This window comes from Mus musculus, chromosome 2 (assembly GCF_000001635.26).
Source record: "Mus musculus strain C57BL/6J chromosome 2, GRCm38.p6 C57BL/6J".
In the NCBI taxonomy this organism is placed as follows: Eukaryota; Metazoa; Chordata; class Mammalia; order Rodentia; family Muridae; genus Mus; species Mus musculus.
In genome coordinates this window covers 158,169,601-158,183,776 of record NC_000068.7, presented here as the reverse complement: position 1 = coordinate 158,183,776, position 14,176 = coordinate 158,169,601, and the positions used below count along the sequence as shown (strand labels likewise).

The following is a 14,176-nucleotide window of genomic DNA, read 5'->3' as shown; positions in this document are numbered from 1 at the left end:
CGATTCTGTTGTGTGAAATGGCCAGATGTTCACAGAGACGTTTAGTCGGGGAGGAGTTAGTTGGGGCTGGGAGGAGGAGAGAGTGGGAATTGTTAGTGGGTGGGGGGTTTTTGTTTGGACATAAGAAAGATATTTGGAAATAGCCAGTGCTGGTGCCCACACATTTAGGAGATGACTCCAGTGAACACTTACACTGTGCGTATTTTCCTTTCCCACAGTGAAAATTCTCGGCGATAAATAGTGATTCATGCGGCAACCTGGATGGCCTTACAGACTTCATGCTATGTGGAAGAGATTGGGAGGCTGCAGTTACCGTGACTACATTTACACAGAACACAAGAAGCGTGGGTGGCACCTAAGACTGACTGTATCGGGTCTAGTGTGATGCTTACAGAACACAACACGCCATTTGCTTTCTTCTCATTTCCCCAAGTAGATCTTTTGATAAATTTATTCAGTAGATTTTTTTGGGGGGGGTGAGTATATATAAGCACCACTTGCATGCTTGTTGACTTGGAGGTCAGAAAAGGGCATCAGATCCTCTGGGACTGTGATAGTTAGGGGTGGCTGTAAACCACCATACAAGTGCTGGGAATGGAACCTCAGTCCTTTGCAAGAGCAAGTGAGATCTCTCTAACCCCAGATGTCATCATTGTCATCGTCGTCGTCATCATCATTATCATCATCACCATCACCATCATCCTCTTGAGATGAAAGCGTTCTAAAATTAACTGTGGTAATGGCAGGATACACTTATAAATATATTAGAAAGCATTGTGTTGAATGTTTTTTAAATGAGTGGATTTTGGGGTATGTGGGCTTTATCTCCATATAGCTATTTTAAACATACACATAAAACACAGACAGACAGAAGCCAAAAAAAAAAAAAAAAAAAAAAAAAAAGAGGAAAGCACAGAAAAAAGAAAATGAGAGATGGTGACCCGGGAATCTGGATAGTAATGATGGTGTGTCACGCAGGCTTTCTTTTTCTAGGGCTTAGAGAATTCTGCCTGCCTCTTTTAACTATCAAGGTTCCTTAGCCTTCTGATTGGCAGGGTCAGCCTTTCCTGGCCACCTTGAAGGTGTAAGACTCCTTTTAGGACTAAAGGTGTAGCTTGAAGTAGGGAGAGGCCTTGGATCATGTACACACACACACACACATACCCCTTACATAAACCTATACTTTTCCTTGATATCATGTACTTAAATTGCCGTTTTGCAATATTTTATTAAACTGTTTTGTGAGAACAAGAACTGAGTCTGCCTATTCTGTGTCCTTTGGACTTCATGGTGGTCAGGTGCATGAATGAATAAGTGAATGAGCAGTAACTCTTTTTCTATTAATAAGGACTGCCCAGAGCTCAGTAAGAACTCTATGATTGATTAATGATGTCTGCCATGGGTGCTGGCAGGAATACAGGTAGTAGATATGCCCTAAATTCACTAACCTTGAGCTTGATAGGGCTATGCCTTGGGGTCCCCTGCCAGAAAGAGCTCAGGGCCACCTAGGAACAATCACATCTCTCCCCCAAGCTCCCAGAAAAAGAGCACAGTTGTCATCCCAGCTGGCCTTGATAATCAATCACACAGCCACGCTGTGCCCATTAGGATTTGTCATTGAGCCACATCCAGGTGCAAGAGGCAGGCAGAGGCAGGTTCATTTGCATCTCGTTTATGTGAAATTTGCATATGCCTCCGCAGCCCTGTCTTCTTGCAATTTTCAAGTTAAAATGTCATTACTGCTCCCGAGAAGCCTGTTATTTCCTGATCTCATCTCCCGCTCCCGTGCTCCTTCTCCCTCCTCTGCCACAGCAGAGAGGATGGGCTGGCAAAGGAAAGAGGGTTTGTTTGAGCTTGGGCTCAGCTGCAGACCCACCTATGACTTTCTCCAGGCTGGGGCTGTGACATCAGGTACAGGGACAGGGACAGGGGTGTGGCTGGGGGAGCTGCCCTTCAAGCAGCCACTGAAGGGCTGATACAAGCTTACCCGCCCAGTGTTCTGCACTCTGAGGTCAGATTCCCACACCTAAGCTTCTGCCCCGGCTGTGCCCTTTAGAAGCCTCCTCTCTCTCCTGGCACAATAGTATCTATCACTGGGCACAGTCGGCAGCACTCAGCATGCCTGTGGCATGGCCTTATCTAGTTCTATGTTCTCAAGTTTGAAACACACACATCACCTTTACCCAGCCGGTACCTGTGGCAGACATCATTAATTGATCATAGACTTCTTTCTTACCAACCTCTATTCGCAGTTAGACCTTTGCCTAGCCTATGCTATGCCTCATCATCGTACACTGATGCTTGGAGAGGGGAGGCTCAAGCAGCCAGAAAAACTAGCTCAGGCTTTTAACTTGGGGGGGCAAGAGGTTAGGTGACTTCTGAACCCAGCATATGGTCAGAGGGCCATGTGTTCTTAGAAATCAAAAGAACAGGCCTCATTGATAGGCTCAGAGGTAGATTTGGGAGGCCTGGAGGCAGCAGCCTCTCCTGCCTCTTCAGGCCAGGCTCCACTAACCCCAACCCTGCTCTGAACACCCTCTCCCATTCTCCTCCCACCTGAACTAAACAGTATGCAGGTGACACGTGAGCCCAAGGACATCAAGGAAAACCTATGGAGGGAAAGAGTAGCGGCTGACATCTCAAAAAGGGCCCTGTGGTTCTTCTCCTAAGGTTTATTTATTTTTATTTTGTTAAATGTTCCCGAGGAACAGAGCTAGGTAGAGAGCTAAGCTAAGTGCACTGGGTTAAGTGCACCACGTGCATGCAGTACCCACAGTGACCAGAAGAGGGCGCGAGGATCGGAAGTACAGATCCGAAGTTCTGGGAAACCTAGCCCTGACCGATGCTCTGCAAGATCACTAAGCACTGAGGGTTGTTTGTTTGTTTGTTTGTCTTTAACATGGGGGTAAAAAGCAGGTCACCAACAGAACATGGTTGTGTTCATATGCAATCCAATCACTCTGGAGGTTGTGGCAGGAGGATCACAAGTTCAAAGCCAGCCTGGGTTACAGAGCAAGCCTGTCTCCACAAGAAGCAGAATGGAGAAAGCTTTCTTTCTGTGGGTTATGACATGATGGCCCTACTGACATGTGTCTTAATAGTCCAGAAAGGCTCGACTGTCACTGCCCCGAGGCTGCTTCCTCCTGGAACAACTCTGATGTCCTTGCCCTGTGAGAAAGTCCCTTCCTGGACAACTCGTTCACCTGGCCTTCATTCCTACAGTTCGGTGCCTAAGTCACCAGTCAGGGCTGTGGCTGCAATTGTGATGTTTAATCTCAACACCTGTCAGAGCCAATAATCTTAAACTCACACACTGACAATAGCCACTTACTTACTAAGTGTGAGCCTCTGTGCTCAGTGTATTTGTATCATCCCATCTCATAGCTGTTCCCTCTGTCGTGTGAGTATGTTTATGAATGGGAAAACTGAGGACCAGAGAGGTTAAGTAACATGCTTGAGCTCACACAGCCCACAAGTGGCAGAAGTAGGATGTGAACCCAGGCAGGCTTGTCTCACTCCATCCTCCGCAGTCTCTTACACACTCAGGTTCCCTTCAGGGTGTGGAGTTCTCAAACCCACACCTGCCCCTGAGCTCTTTGGCTCTAATCCCATGGCTGAGGCCTAAGATATGAGTTAAGCAATAAGAACTATCTGGTGGGACAGCAGGCACCGCTATTTGCCATGCAGAATCCCAGTGTAATTATCAGCGACTCCCTAAAGTGTTCCAATTTGGCCGGTAAATTGCATGGATACCCATCCCATCTGCTGTATGTACTTAGAACAGTACCTCCCTGGGATCCTGGGAGAAGCAGGGGGAGAGTCCTGGGGCCATTCTCGCTCCCGAAGAACTAGGCTGGGTAGGGAGCTGAGGCTGGGGCCCCTGGGATATGGGATGAGTCACGGGGGTGGGGGGGCTTTTGACCGTCTGAAGTTGCAGGGAGCAGCGGCTGGCTGTCCTGGCTTCCTGCCGTTCCCAGGCATCCAGCCAGCCCATCCCCACTGCGGCTCTCCCTAGCCCTTATGGGGGAACTGATTTCCTGTCCACCTTGGTTTATCCGTCTGTTAAAGGGGCTGTTACTTGGGCCAGGATGGCTGGGAGTGGGGTGTCAGCACAATCCACTGCTTTGAATGCCCCAGAACCTCCTGCCAAGGCTTCGAATGTCCCAGGATCTCCTGCAGAGGAAACGACAGGCAGAGGGTCTCTCGGGATCACTAGTTTTCAATGGCCTGGAAACTCCAGTAAGCTGAACAAAAGCTTGGGAACATCCTAGCACTCCAGTATCTTGTGGGAGGGGCTCCCATAAACGCATCCTGAGTGTGACAGCCAAACTTTGCGGTTCCCGTCTCTGTAAGTCACACGTCTTTCTCTAGAAAAAAAAAAAAAAGGCTATAAATTGTGGCCTTGGGCTTGGATGAGGCAACATGGAGGATTCTCGGAGAGGCAGGTAGCACAACAGAGCCACGTCCTAAGCATTCGGAACCCAAGGAGTCCTTCACTGAACTAGTGCAGTGGGATTTGCGTCCTGCTCAGTGTGAGAACCAGGCCAGCCCTGCCCACCAGGCCAGCCCCGCCCACCAGGCCAGCCCCGCCCACCAGGCCTGCAAACTCCTCACCACCTCCGCTCTCTACCCTTACCTCCCACTTCCCGCAATCCTCCTGAGCCTGTCAGGGTCATTCAGATCAGAAGACCTTCCCACGCCGTAGCCATAGCTCTGCAACAAAACAAACTGCATCAGAGAACCTCGGTCCACTTTCCACGCTCGAGCCTGGGCGGGGGGGGGGGGGGGGGGTCATCTTCCTTGAGGTCCAACAGCTGGGATCTCAGAATTCAGCAATGACCCTGCGAGCCCGGTCCACCCTCTGACCCTCACCGAAGTCACACCCTCTGGCCTGACAGTCTTTTTCCTCAATGGCTGCCTCAGGGTTTCCACATCTCCTTGACCAACGCTGCGCCCACTGCTGGGCCATGGGGAGATGTGTAGGTGGGGGCTTTTACTTCATTGTTTCTAAGGAAAGGCTCCACAAGACCAGTGGCCAAGGCCAGGCTGCTGTACAGCTCTGAGTTCTTTGTGCAAGAAGGTCCAGGACTGGGGGGTGAGGGGACTGACTTGACCCAGAAAAGGGTCTCACAGGTCTGGGAGGAGGTGGGGCAATTGCTGACAAAATTGATGTATCCTGGAGTCTCTCAGAAAGCAAGACTCTCACCCAGACCCCACTTCAGGGTCCTCAGGTTCTAGGTACAGTGGACGACATTATCCAGAGCTGCCCGTAACAATGAGCATCTCTCATTCCAGGAAGCCTTCTTACAGATTGACCTTGGCTCCCTGACTGTGCAGGTGGAAGTCCCTTCCCTTTGAGAACAGTGCGACAGCAGTTTGACTCTGTGTGACTTCAAAGCAGGGACATAAAAATGCATTCTTGTTTGGCTGTCTTGGAGCCTGACCAACAAGCTATAAGGAAGCTTTACCTAATCCCCACACAGAGTCCACCCTGAGAGCCATAAGGAAGTATTTTGGCCCAGTGGTTGACAACATGGAGACAGAACTGAAAGACAGGTGACAATTGCCTTTCACAGGAGAAGTGTACAGCAAAACAGAGAGCTAGGACCCACAGATCCCTTAAGTCACCGCACACCTGACTTTAGCCCAGACCCTGCACCTCTTTCCTAGTTCACTGTACCACAGGAAGGAACAAAATGCAGTTCGTTAATGGGAAGGAGTCCCACCCGGAGCTGGGCACAAAGTGTCCAGGCACACCAGGTGCTTCCACCCTTGGCCAGAAAATGCAGCAGTGCCCACGTCTTCTCCACAGAATAAAATGTACATCTGAGGTATCTGAGGCACACCTCAGCCCTGACCACTCTAGTCTGTCTCTTCCATCCAGACCACTTTCTGGCCTGGAGAGACCAGGAAGTGTAGAGCTGATATGATACCCCCTGAGAAGTTCCGCTGCTTGGCCCCAGGCCTCACCTCATTTGTGATGTTAATTGCATAGATTTGCATAATGCGCTCACTGAGGCGGTATTTATCTTGCACATTAGAATCATCTAATCATCTGTGATTTTCCTTCTCTTTATCCTGATGATGCTAGGAATGGGGGGGTGGGGTGGGAGGAAGCAAAGCAGGCAGGAGTCTTTCTGGGTCTCTGTCTCTGGGTCTCTGTCTCTGTCTGTCTGTCTGTCTGTCTCTCTCTCTCTCTCTCTCTCTCTCTCTCTCTCTCTCTCTTTCTCTCTCTCACACACACACACACACACACACACACATGTATAGAATGCATGACAAAAATGTCCTTGATCCCAAAAATTTAAGAGACTGAGCTAGCAGGAGCATGACTGTGTGGCAAGGGTAGCCTGGGCTACATAGGAAGTCTCTGTCTCAAAGAATGCACTGTGGTTTGCAACCCTGAGGATGCCTAACCTAAGACAGACAGACAGAAGACGCACACTCACAGTGCATGTCTGCCTTAGCCTTTCATGCTTACATTTCTTCAGCCCTGCCCCCCCACACCTCGCCTGCTCCCCCAGATCGTGTAGCTTCCTTCTTGTTTCCTTCGCTTCTTCCCTCAGAAGAGGTCACTTCTTCAAAATATTTTATGTGTTGGAGTGTTTGGCGATACATGTACGTGTGTGCCCCACGTGTGTGCCTGGTACCCATGGAGGCCAGAAGGGGGCATGGGATCACCTAGAACTGGAGTTACAGGCAGTTGTGTGCTGGGAAGTGAGCCCAGGTCCTCTGCAAGAGTCAACCATCTCTCCAGCCTGACATCAACTCTTCAGGAAGATGTCTGTGCCGCTTCCTTTAGCTCCTGTGTTTGGGGGGCGGTGCTAATGTGGACACGCCCATTTGGAAGCCAGAGGTTGACATAGGCCACCTCATTTTTGAAACCAGTCCTCTCACTGAATCTGGAGCTCATGGGACTGATGAGCAGGTGATAGCAACCAGTCCGGTAGGCGAGGACTCTGAGGTAGCAGTTATAAGAACAGCCTTGCTGAAAGCGAGAAGGTCGGCAGGGTTCTGGTTCCTGTCCCTGTGCCAGCTCCTAGATGACCGCTTCTGCCTGAGGTTGCAAGGTGACTTCACAGTGTGACTGGAACAGAGCTGAAAAGGATGCTTGGTGGGCCAGCTGGGCCAACAGCTCACCCCCTCTCCCCGACTGATCACTAGTTGAGAAAATACCTTTCAGCTAGATCTCATGGAGGCATTTCCTCAACTGAGGCTCCTTCCTCTCTGATGACTTTTTTTTTAACTTGTGTCAAGTTGACACAAAACCAGCCAGTACAGTGCCCTATTTCCTAAGACAGCCCCCACTTCCAACCAGGACTTCTGTTTCCTCTCTCCTGTGCTCCCACCTATGAGTCTATAATAATCATCTCTCTAAAATTTCTCCTCTACGGCCCATGAATTTCATTTCCTGGTTTTACTGCTGAGACAAGAACCCCCAAACCATTTGCTCAAGCCAGCCTAGGCAGCTTTAAAGTTTCTGGGACATTTGCTCCTGAGAAAGACCCCGTCAATCTCAAAGACCCCCCAACATTCCTGTATTAAAATCAGCCAGGCTTGCTGGCCAGTGATCTCCCAGCTGAGAGCACAGAGGTGTAACCCGCCATCCTCGGCTTTCATGGGAGTGCTGGGAACCCAAACTCCCGTCCTCCTACGTACACAGCAAGCCCTTTGCCGGCGGAGCCATCTCTTCTGCCCTAATATCTCATCTAACATCTGCCCTCAATCTTTCTGCAGTTTGTGAGCGGTCGGTGTGATAGCACCTGCCTGCTTAGTTACCCACGGTGCTTGCTTTGGCGGAATTCAAGCACCACCAGTAGAGGGTCTCCCCTGTGGTCTGCATCTTCTGCTTGACCTGTGATCGCTATGTCTCTCTGGGGTTGCGGCAGGTACTCTGCAAACGTTTGTCAGAAGAACGAACGAACACTCACAAGCCAGATAAGATTAGGACATGGCAGCATAAAGTTGATGACGGCTGCCCAGGACTGATGTCACTAAAGTCAACTTTTCTGTGGAAATCAAACTGTCTCTGAAAGCCTTGACCCTGGGTCAGCATGCCCCATAGTTGACATTTCCCAAGCATAGGGGATGACATCGGCCTCAGAGGAGCCTGAGGGAGATGCTGGTGTTTCAGGAACTGGGCAGAGGTTTTGCAACCCAGGCAGATAAGCAGGGGCCCTCAGGAAAGACTGGGGAAGAGGTGACCACACATGACACAGAGAGAAAGGCTTTGAGGTCAGTGAAGCAGACCTCAAAACAGGAAGCTGGGAAGGTGGCTGTTGTCATTGTTCAGTGGACATGTGAGTTGAGGAAACTCCTTAAGTCTATATTCTCGCTGCACTCCTGAGCACACAGCAAACTGAGGCTCGGTGAATGGATCCCACCAAGCCTCGAGAACTGGAGGCGCCAGGGCTGAGAGGCCAGGAGGACATGCAGGTTGCTGACTGCTCCTCTCTGCCTGTGTGTGACTTTTCTTCTTGTAACTCTCAGATTGGGGGTGACTTCTAGGAAGCCCTCTTTGAAGCACTCGGGCCAACATCCTCTGTTCTCAGGAAACCACGCACTTGCCCTTCATTGGCCACATTTCCTCAGTGACCTTCTGGCATCTGTCACCCAATTATGTCATACATTCTACCGTGCGATGCGTGCCCGGCTGCAGTGTTCACTGCTCTGTTCCCAAGCCCAGGGCATGCTGGGTACAGTGAGGACCGCTGGTTGGATGGATGCACAGTGTGTGTGTGTGTGTGTGTGTGTGCGCGCGCGCGCGCGCTACAGAATTGGAGGGCGACATGTCAAACAGTGAGGTGACATGAGGTCTGGCCAGGAACCAAATGGCACCTCAGCATCCCTGGGTACTGCAGAGGGCATGGCAAAAATTGGAGGTATTTGGTCCTGCTTGGTCCACTGTAGGCACACTGCCTCACCACCATCATCATTAGATTCTGACTCTAGGTGTCTTCCACTGAGGCATGCTGAGACACTCGTGTATAACACCAGGTCAGGAAAGCTGCCCCGTCCCTGAGCCATGGACATATCGGGTGTCTGGTCCAGGAAGTACCATGGAAACTTCCTGCTTTCATTGAACTTCCTCCTCTGCCAAGGGTATTATTCAGCCCAGTGCCCAGCGTCTCATGGTTCAAGTGTCTGGGCTCAGAGGTCACACTTCCTCTCTCTGCATGCCAAGCCACCTTTAGTTCTCTAAGGAAGCTGTCCTTTGCTTGTCTGGGCCTTGGCACCTGCCAATCCCAGTTGTCTGCCCAGCTGGTGCCCATGTCCCTCCAGAGCACAGCAATGCCATCTAGAAGCTCGCCCTCTGAGTACACCTCTTCAGGTTGCAATGTGTTTCTTGCCCGGCACAGAGGTGGTCACATTTGTGCATGTTTGCAACATAACCTAAGCTCCAGGTGCCTGAGCTCAGACCCACGCCATCAGCACACCAGGCAGACACTTTAACCATTAGGTGTATCCCCAGCCTCTTGACATGCCTATCTGGAACCTTGGGACTGACTCCTGTTCAACTGGATCCTGCTGGGCCACTGGCCTAGGCTCAGGCTGGGAATACAGTGCATTGAGGTTCAGATCTAACAAAAGCCCGTGAGGGAAGGAATGGTGCCAACTTCCAGCCACCTCTCCCTTTTCTACCCAAGCCTGTGGTGCAGCATTGCTGGATGAGAAAGCCGACTGTCCACTGTGAGTCTGAGTCTGTCTGGCTTTTTAAATTTTCACTTCCTTTTTTTTCTCTTTCCCAGCAAAATGATTTCAACCCTGAAGTGCCCAATGCTAACCCTCTCATTTTACCAAATGAAGCATGGCCCCTGGCATCATGGAAACATCTGACAGGATGTTCCTGAACATTCCCTCTGGAGACTGTAGCACCTCTGTCCTCTCCACAGCCAGTCCCCACTTCTCCAGCAGGCCTGTAAGGCTATGGCAAGCTGGAGTCCAGAGTCAGGCAGATTGGGGTTCGATTCCCACATCTGCCTCTGCACTAGCTGGCTGGCTTTGAATAAACCACTTCTCTGCCTCAGTTTCCCCACTTGCTGAATGAACAGCCCAGAAGTCCTGGCAGGCATTCTGGGGCTCTGCCTCCTGTTCCTTACATCTGGGAACAGTAAAGGGCCAACCTATATGGTCAGTGAGAGAAGGGGGATGTCTCTTTCAATGAGAGGGGCTGGAGTTTGGGGTGGGACTAGATGGCCCTGTGGCGAGAGGACATGGTTTTCTACTGAGGCTCCTAGCAGGGCTGGTAGGCTGTGCTGCTGAGGAAGGGGGCTTATTCTCCAAGCTTGGCTTCCTTGGTGACCACTCCTTGACCCAGCCAAACCTCAACTGGCCTGATCACAGCCATGATTTCTGACACCTACTGTCTTAGTCAGGGTTTCTATCCCTGGACAAAACATCATGAACAAGAAGCAAGTTGGGGAGGAAAGGGTTTATTCAGCTTACACTTCCATACTGCTGTTGATCATCAAAGGAAGTCAGGACTGGAACTCAAGCAGGTCAGGAAGCAGGAGCTGATGCAGAGGCCATGGAGGGATGTTACTTACTGGCTTGCTTCCCCTGGTTTGCTCAGCTGGCTCTCTTACAAAACCCAAGACTACCAGCCCAGAGATGGCACCACCCATAAGGGACCCTCCCTGCCTTGATCATTAATTGAGAAAATGCCTTACAGTTGGATCTCATGGAGGCATTTCCTCAACTGAAACTCTTTTCTTTGTGATAACTCCAGCTGTGTCAAGTTGACACACAAAACCAGCCAATACAATTTACCCCTTGTCAACTTGACACACAAACACATCACTATTAAGCTTCAACCCTTACTTTCTTATTCATCCCCAAGATCTAAATAACTTTAAAAGTCCCAGAGTATTTACATATTAAAAGTTCAATCCCTTTAAAATGTCCAATATCTTTTAAAATTCAAAGTCTCTTAATTGTGGGCTCCACTAAAATACTTTCTTCCTTCAAGAGGGAAAACTATCAGGGCACAGTCACAATCAAAAGCAAAATCAAACTCCAACCATCTGATGTCTAGGCAACTCACTATCTTCTGGGCTCCTCCAAGGGCTTGGCTCACTTCTCCAACCCTGCCCTTTGTAGCACACACCTTGTATTCTAGGCTCCAGATGCCTGTATTCCACTGCTGCTGCTGTTCTTGGTGGTCATTCATGGTACTGGCGTCTCCAAAACACTGCTGTCTTTCACTGTAACTAGGCTTCACCAATAGCCTCTCATAGGCTCTCTTCATGGTGCTAGGCCTCAACTCCTTTGCATGACCCCTTCAGTCCTGGGCCATCAATTGTGACTGAGGCTGCACCTTCACCAATGGCCTTCCATGGCCTCTCACGTGCCCAGCCTCAGCTGCTCTTCATGACCCCTTCACGTCTTCAAAACCAGTATCACCTGGGTGACTCTTTCCCATTGCCAAGTACAGCTGCAGCATGAGGTGCAACCTTGGCTATTTCTGGAATACAGCCTCTTTGTGCTCTCAGGCAACACGTCACAGAAGATGTCACCTCAGTGATGCTGGTCTCTTCTCAATCACTGCTAATTTCTTAGCTCCAGCTAACCAGCATCAATATTCCAAGTAATGAAAAATTTTCACCTTAGTAGTTCTGGTATCTTGTTAATCACAGCTGATTCTTCAGACCCAGCTAACCAGAACCTCAGAATCTTCACAATCAAAACAGCAACGGCCCTGATAAGAGTCTTTAATCTTCCCTCTGAAATTTCACAAGCCAGGCCTCTATCTTCTGAACTGTTCTCAACATTACCTTCCAAGCTCTTACAGAACACCCCACAGAGCTCTTAACACCGAATGGATCTTCTAGCCCAAAGTTCCAAAGTCCTCCCCAAAACATGGTCAGGTTGTCACAGAAATACCCCACTCCTGGTACCAATTTGTCTTAGTCAGGGTTTCCATTCCTGGACAAAACATCATGAACAAGAAGCAAGTTGGGGAGGAAAGGGTTTATTCATCTTACACTTTCCATATTGCTGTTGATCACCAAAGGATGTCAGGACTGGAACTCAAGCAGGTCAGGATACAGGAGCTGATGCAGAGGCCGTGGAGGGATGTTCTTTACTGGCTTGTTTTCCCTGGCTTGCTCAGCTTGCTTTCTTATAGAACCCAAGACTACCAGCCCAGTGAGTGTACCATCCACAAGGGGCCCTCCCTGCCTTGATCATTAATTGAGAAAATGCCTTACAGCTGGATCTCATGGAGGCATTTCCTCAACTGAAACTCCTTTCTCTGTGATAACTCCAGCTTGTGTCAAGTTGACACACAAAATCAGCCAGGACACCTACCTAACTAGTTTTGCTTTGGCTTCCCCAGCTTTTGGCCTGGATTTGTCTCCCTTGGCGGCCACTCTGAGAGGCCTGGCTCTCCTGGTCCACAGGAATGCAGTGACTCCAGCCTGGGTTTGCAAGGGACTGATTGCCTCAGGACAAGGTTTCTGGACAACAGACCCTGGTCAGGGAAGAGACTGGGGGGATCCTGGGTCTGTTTTATAATCTTTCTGGGCCTCAATGCACTCATCAGTGAAATGGACTTGTAGTCATCTGAAGGGTGCAAATAGATTTGTAGACACACTTATGACCAGAGTTCACACAGCAGATCTCCAAAGAGCTTATACTTCAGTCCTGCAAAGGCTAGATAGGCAGCCCTGTATGTAAAGGTCTGGCTCACTGGCTGAATAAAACCAGGAAGGTGGACAGAGGTACAGACCAGGCCTGTGGAGGGAGGGGAGACTCCGGGTGACAGAAAAGTGGAAAGAGTTTTCTTCCATTGGGAAAGAGCTGCTTTAAGGGAACTTGGAGATATGTGTACATCCTAGACCAAAGTCAGGAAATCCTGAGTCCCAGCTCCAGCTGAGCCCTGCATTGCTGAGGGACATGGAAAAGCCACAGCCTAGTTTTAGACCTAGATTTCCCACTCCTGCACAAGGCTAGGATCAGAATCATCTTGACCCTAGTAGGTGATTTCAGAGCTCAGGAGGCTGGAGTTGTCAGACTCTGACTCAGAGGTAGCAGGATATAGCTAAAGTGTCATTATGGCTACTGCTTAACTGATGTCTGGGTGAGCCAATGACAGTTTAGAGAAGAGGACACAGGTTTGAAACCACTGCAGGGTGGTTCTGATGCCCTCTGCAAGAGTAATCACCAAGGAAAACACTCTGGCGTGTTGCCCACCACATGGACAGAGGAGGAGGCTTGGTTTAAAGATGGATTTGTATTTGTGTATGTCTGGGTGTTTTGTCTGCATGTGTGTCTGTGTACTACATGCCTGGTGCCTACAGAAGGCAGAAGAGGGTGTTAGGTCCCCTAGGAGTGATTATGGTCCACTCTGTGGGTGCTGGGAATCGAACCCAGGTCTACTGGAAGAGCAGCCAGTGCTTTTAACCACTGAGCCTCCACTCCAACCACAGATAGTCTGATTTTAAATACCAAGTTCCTTGACCACTCAGTGTTCTCTTTGGGTTTCCAGGGGCTCTCCAGGGTACCTCAGAGGAAATACAGCAGTGTGAGTCAGACAGGAGCTGGGACCCAAGGACAGGCTGATGAGAAGGAAGACTGGACCATGAAGTAGCCCTGCAGAGAGAAATACTAGTGGTCGTAGTTCAGGTGCTCCCAAGAAATGCGATTATGCACAACCACGTCGCCCTTCCTCAGAATGTCAAGGACAAAGTGTTGAGGTCACCGGCTAGCCAGGGAGGGACAGCACACTTATTTGTTCAGTTACAACAGACTTGATATTCCCACTTGGGTGTCTCAGGCAAGTCACACTTCCCATGTCCCGGGCTAAGCCATCATCTCTTTCAGTATCTCCCCATCCCAGTCAATGACAACTGTCTTCCACGGGGGTCAGAACCCTTCCACCCAATTTTATCAGCTGTCTCTCACACCACACTGAAGGTACCCAGAATCTGACCTTTGACCCTTTAACATCTGCTCCCACTATCATCCCACCCCTGGATTATGGCAGTAGCCCCTCACTTGCCCACCTGTTTCAAGGCTCCCCTCAGTGTCACCCCCCCCCCTCCCGCCAGCATCAAGAGCCTCCTCTAAAACCCAACCAAGGCTGACTTCTTCTCATAGCTCTTGCTTCTCCAGTGGCTCCCGTGTCAGAACAAGTCAGCGTCTTTGGAATGCTCTAAAGAGGCTAAATACTTCA

At 49.9% G+C, this 14,176-nt stretch overlaps 1 protein-coding gene and 1 long non-coding RNA gene across 2 annotated transcripts in view; one reads left to right on the top strand and one right to left on the bottom strand.

Annotated features, from left to right (window-relative positions):
• D630003M21Rik (RIKEN cDNA D630003M21 gene) overlaps window positions 1-1,244 on the top strand; it is a 47,397-nt gene extending 46,153 nt beyond the window's left edge. The window contains exon 16 of the mRNA NM_001131021.2: window positions 219-1,244. The gene's annotated coding sequence lies outside the window, so the exon portion shown is untranslated. The remainder of the gene's footprint in view (window positions 1-218) is intronic.
• A 2,959-nt stretch (window positions 1,245-4,203) lies between these two features.
• On the bottom strand, window positions 4,204-4,713 carry Gm34514. The gene is made up of 2 exons (XR_375177.3): window positions 4,637-4,713; window positions 4,204-4,367 (listed from the first exon to the last, which is right to left on the bottom strand). It is a non-coding gene; the product is annotated as a predicted gene, 34514 (long non-coding RNA).
• Window positions 4,714-14,176: the final 9,463 nt, after the last annotated feature.